The sequence below is a fragment of the Dioscorea cayenensis genome, chromosome 15 (genome assembly GCF_009730915.1).
Source record: "Dioscorea cayenensis subsp. rotundata cultivar TDr96_F1 chromosome 15, TDr96_F1_v2_PseudoChromosome.rev07_lg8_w22 25.fasta, whole genome shotgun sequence".
Taxonomy (NCBI): domain Eukaryota; kingdom Viridiplantae; phylum Streptophyta; class Magnoliopsida; order Dioscoreales; family Dioscoreaceae; genus Dioscorea; species Dioscorea cayenensis.
The window spans coordinates 8039836-8045198 of NC_052485.1; the positions used below are offsets into that span (position 1 = coordinate 8039836).

Consider the following 5363-nt stretch of genomic DNA (forward strand, 5'->3'; position numbering starts at 1 on the left):
TTGTGTATGCATTAGGGGCAAAATGGTCATTTTGCACTAGTGGCATATTTGCATGACTGCACAGTAGGTGGTGGGTGAAAACCAGCCAGAAACTAGGGGCAAAACGGTCTTTTGGACCCTTTTTCAATATCTTTTCTCGTATGAGGGCATTGTGGTCATTTCCATGTTTTCTTTTTTTTTTAAAAAAAAAAAAGAATTTGGAAAAAGAAAAGATCTGAGAATTGAATGGCTAAGGAGAAGCAACGTGGCTTCTTTTAGTTTATCATTCCTTTATTTCCATTTCTCTTGATTTTCCTTTGTCTTCCTCTTGTTTTCCTTCTTCGGCCGAGAGAAATTTTGGAAAACAAAAATTCGTCGGCGAGCTTCTTCGGCGAATCATCGCTTCTATCCTCTTCCTCTCATTCCCCTGAGCTTGGTAAGCCTTTGATTCAAGGTTTTCTCCTTGTATTTTCTTCGTATTTAATTATTTTCGACAATTCATGAAACCCTAGAAATAATTCTTGGTTTGAGTTGTTTTTGGACTCAAATCGAAGCCATCGATCTTGAGATTCATGTATGCGTATGTTTGTGAAGAAATTTTGCAATTTGGAGTTGTAAATCGTCGTTAAACCATTAATTAAGTCGCGGTTTACTGTAGCAAAAACCGCTAGTCACTGTAGCAACTCCGAAAACACTGTAGCACCGAAATTTTTGACCCTTTTCTGGTATTTCTTTGATCCACATTGAAGCTCTTCTTACCTTGAATTTATTGGAACTAGTTTTACTCCATTCTGATGTCGTTTAGATCCAAAATGACGATGTTTTGCCCTAAAACCCTAAGGTTCCGTATTAGACATGTATAATTGTATTTTTATACATTTTCTTGTGATTATCATTATTATGTTCATTAGAATTTGGATTCCCTGCTTGTATCTAGGTGGTGAAGCATCCTCCAAGGGGAAGGAAACCGCCAATCAGTGTGAGCGTCTCCACGCGAGGGAACATGTTCTGTGAGTGGGTTATGTTGAGTGCACAATTCTAATTGAGTATCGAAAATATTTTATTTATTTTTCTGAAATGATTTTCATGGCTTTATCATGTTTTCAAATCACTAGCTATAGGAGAAAGGAAAGTGTAGATGACCACTAGAGACTATGGTTTATTTAAAATGACTTGTGGTTTACTCTCTGAAAAATCATGAGAAAGCTTGTTAATGTTGTACTTGCGTTAGTTGAGGTTGAACTTGAGGATATACATGCTTGGTGGATGAATGGAAATTGCTGATTATTACAACAAGTTCATGGAGCTTATGGGTTATAAGTAAAATTGATTATGTATGTTCAATGGATGATTTAATCTCTCTAATGATGCATAATTTCTGAAGTTTTGAGGCATGATGTGATAAACATGGTACATGGAACCTGATGAAGTCTTGAATGCTAAGGTATATGACTACACTAGTATATTGGAATTGGAATAACTTGTGGAACCTTATATATGATTTTGGCTAGTCAGTGAGATTTATGCTAATATATTTTTTGTAATATCTGAGAACCTTGGGTGACATAATTACACTTATGTTGTAGGATTCTCACAAATTGATGAGGTTTGTTCTTGTGAGCATAGTGTAGGGTGCTTAATTGTAGTTTGATCATATCGGGATATACATATGTATATATATATATATATATATATATATCGGGTGGATGCCAATGATTATGATTATTATTCTAAATGAAATTTATTTAGAAGGTTGATGATGAATAGCTTGAGCTATATATGTGACAAGTGTTGAATTGTAAAGACTGAATATTTCTGTGAATTTTTAATAATAGTTTGATTTAATACATCCTTAGAGGAGATAGTCAACTTGTGAGTATTTTGACAATGAAATTATTATAGATGAAGTAAATATTAATGTTGAGGTAATGGCACTATGATAAGGATCTAAGACATTGTTGAGTATAAGAGAGGCTCGAATAGTAAAGGCTTGTGAAAGTAAATACCTGATGATGTGTAAAGTAGGATTTAATCAATGTATATTGGTAGGTGTAAATATATGTGATGCGATGAACATATCTTCATGACTTGTAAAGTATTTAGAGATTGTGATAAACTAGACCTTGGGGATTAATCTTGTATTTGGAGGAAAACTTAATGAGCTGAAGAAAGAGAAAGCTAGAATGATCCTAAGTAACTTGAGGTTTAACTAGAACAAAAGCATGTTTTTGATATTTATGGTTATGAAAACAAAAGGGTTTTTATTTCTGAATGGCATGTTCTTCTAGATTGTGGATATTATAATGCGTTTAATATTGGCTGGTTTTATTGTCTAAAGCAATGCTTCAGAGCTTCGCATATTATTGTGTTATTCTTGACATTTGGACAGAAATGTTTTTGAATGTATTGGCACGTCGGGATTGGAATACTTTTTGAAAGTTTACATGCATTGCTATGCTTTGGCTTTGAACTTGTGGAAATAATGTTTATTCCCGATATGTGAATGCTTGTCCTGGATAAGGACCCTGTGACATGAGTGTTTCAGATTGTATTATTGCTACAACTATATGTTGGTTTGGATGGTGACGGCGGGCTAAGGCCCGACTCTGCGATAGTGGGTCCCAGCGGGCCGACCTTTAGAGGTGGCGTTGTGGGACTCGGGTGTTGATTTGTCAGGATCGGTGGGAGCGTAGAGCCACGATTGGATGATACATCGGGATCCCGGGGTCACCACTGCGGGGACCCGGTGGGCCAACGTCGAGGTGCGAAGACCTTGACGGCTCTCAACTTAGTCGCGACGGCGGCTAAAGTTAGAGAGAGTGTTTTTAGGCCATTGTTTATTTGATCGAGATGAAATTTCAATATTTGAGGAAAATTCTATTTTCTTGCAATTGGTATATTCGAAGTGTGATTTTTCACATAGCATGTTTGATATCTTAATGCTTTTCGAACATGTATCATGCAGAATTGAGGATTGGTGATTATCGAGGATTTTATTTATTTGAGTTGGTTTTTCTACTCATTTTGGGAAATTATATCCAAGCATTTGTTTTATACATGCTGATGTTTTGTCTATACTCGTGAGAAATTTATGTTTTGGTTTCTAAATACCAAGGTTTCATATCCTGTATTTTCATTGTGTTGCAAATGTGAACGTTCCAGTTCATTTATGTTATTGTAGAATGTGTTTATTGGAATTTCATCGATTTGTTTTGATATTCTGTTAGATTTGTGCTAACCCATTCACTGAGTGACTATGGTTACTCACCCCCTCCTCCCTTCCAGGTTTTAGTGGTTTTGGTCATCATAGCGAGTGAAGTGCTTGGCAATTTGTATCCCAAGTCGGGGTTGTTTATTCTATCGTTAATCGAGTTGCATTGTATGATTGCGAGTGGATCCACTGGTGTTCTTAACTCTCATAGTCGTGATTTGTATATCTTTTCACTTTACGGTTGACTCTTCGAGTGAAAGTTTTGCTTTTGGTACCTTTATTAATGTGGTGTTGCTTAGCAGGAGTTTGTGAGCCTTGCGATGACTCGAGGGTTGAGTGGTGTGTGTCCCTCCTCGGGATCGTCGCGGCGGTTGTCACGTGGCGGGCCCGCGGGTCGGGACGTGACATTTACTCAGGCTTGTTGGAGACTTGTGGCTAATTGCCTGCAGATTAGTCTTCATTTTCTCAACAACCCCACTCTGGGAGATTGGCTTCTCAACCAGTTCAATTGTGTTCATGGTGATGACTCTCGAAAGCTCTCATTGCTTCTTGTCTTTGGGCGATCTGGCAAGACAGGTGCAATCGCATCTTTAGACATACTCGATTGGATGCAAGTAAAATTTTCCAAATTGGGTTATAGCAGGCTCTAAACTTCTCAAGAGTTCATAATTCTGTTTCCGGGGAAGTTTCTACTGCCTTTCCTTGTCTATTTCACTTTTCTCTAATGCTTCTTGGTCTGAAGCTGAGAATTGGGCTTGTATTGGTTTCTTGATCATTGCTAATTATAAAACTATTATTTTGGCAGGATCCAGGGCTTTTCCTGTTGAATCCTGTTTTTGAATCGAAGCCTTAGGTATGGAGGAGGTATTGAGGCACTGTAGAAGCAGAGATTTAATCCCAGATAAGATTTTCACTGACTGTGCGAGCCTTCTGGATTGCTTCCACAGTATGCACAGATCGATCAATTGGAGATTCACTGAGGTGTTGGACAACATTCACAGTCTGGTGGTCAAATGGGCTGGAATTGCTCCTGAACTGATTTTAAGGGAAGATAATGTGGTTGTTGATGCTTTGGTTGGGTTTGGCCATCAAAATCTGCAGTTGTCCCTTCAGAGGGTTGGAGTTGCCTTGTTGGTTGATGGAGGCTGCCCATCTTATGGGTTTTGTTTTTTAGTCTCTAGTTTTCTTTTGTTGTTTCCTTTTATTGTTATTTGTGTTTTAGTTACGACGTAGCTCTGTTTCTCCAAAATAATAATAATAATAATAATAATAATAATAATAATAATAATAATAATAATAATAATAATAGTTTTCCCCACTAATTAGAATAAACATTGAAAGAGGATGAAACATGCGCTGTCACCAAGGAAGTGATAGCTGGTACAGACACTTCATACTTTTATTCATAGAGATTTTAATTTGGCTGTGAGAAAGTTATATAAATATAGAGAGAGGATCCATCTACTACGAATGTTCGTATGAATGGTTAGATTGAAATCCAATGGTTTCAAATTTGGATGAATAGTAATTATTGTGGTTTTGAACATTAGCACAATAAAAATTGGAATGGACAGTATTTTGATCTTAACCGTTTAATTAAATTCAGTACAGTAACTCAACAAATTTTTCTACTAGACCTACAACATCCTTTATAAACAAAATTACAACTAATGAACCCAAAGCAAAACTCAATTAACACTTACTGTGCTCCCTAATCCTCACTGTGTTCAACTGCCGACGTTCCATTTGACATTTCGCCATATATATATATATATATATATATATATCAAATTTGTGAAGAACCGTAGACATGACACACGAATTATATATCAAATCCCACCAAAAAAAAATGCACAAGAACCACAAATTTTGCACTATTACTCTCTCCGGAAATTAACCAAAATGGATAAATAAGGAAGAAACTCATGCTTTCCAAATTTATATACAATCAATCATGTTTGGTGAAGATAGCTCCAAAAAAACCTTACCCAGAAATGGAAAAGAAAAATGTCTACCTTACTGATAGGTTTGCGGAGACCAAGCCCGCCAATTTAGTTCCAATTTTCTTTGCACCAATGGGTTTTCTTACAGGATTTGTAACTATTGAAGCAGTAGGTGCTTTAGGTGAGTGATTGATATCAGGAGTGCCATGCTTATCAACTGAATTTTCTTT

At 36.6% G+C, this 5363-nt stretch overlaps 1 long non-coding RNA gene across 1 annotated transcript; it reads left to right on the top strand.

The window, feature by feature from the left end:
* Positions 1-280: 280 nt before the first annotated feature.
* On the top strand, positions 281-3313 carry LOC120276666. The gene is made up of 3 exons (XR_005541348.1): positions 281-415; positions 917-989; positions 3265-3313. It is a non-coding gene; the product is annotated as an uncharacterized LOC120276666 (long non-coding RNA).
* The last annotated feature ends 2050 nt before the right edge of the window (positions 3314-5363 follow it).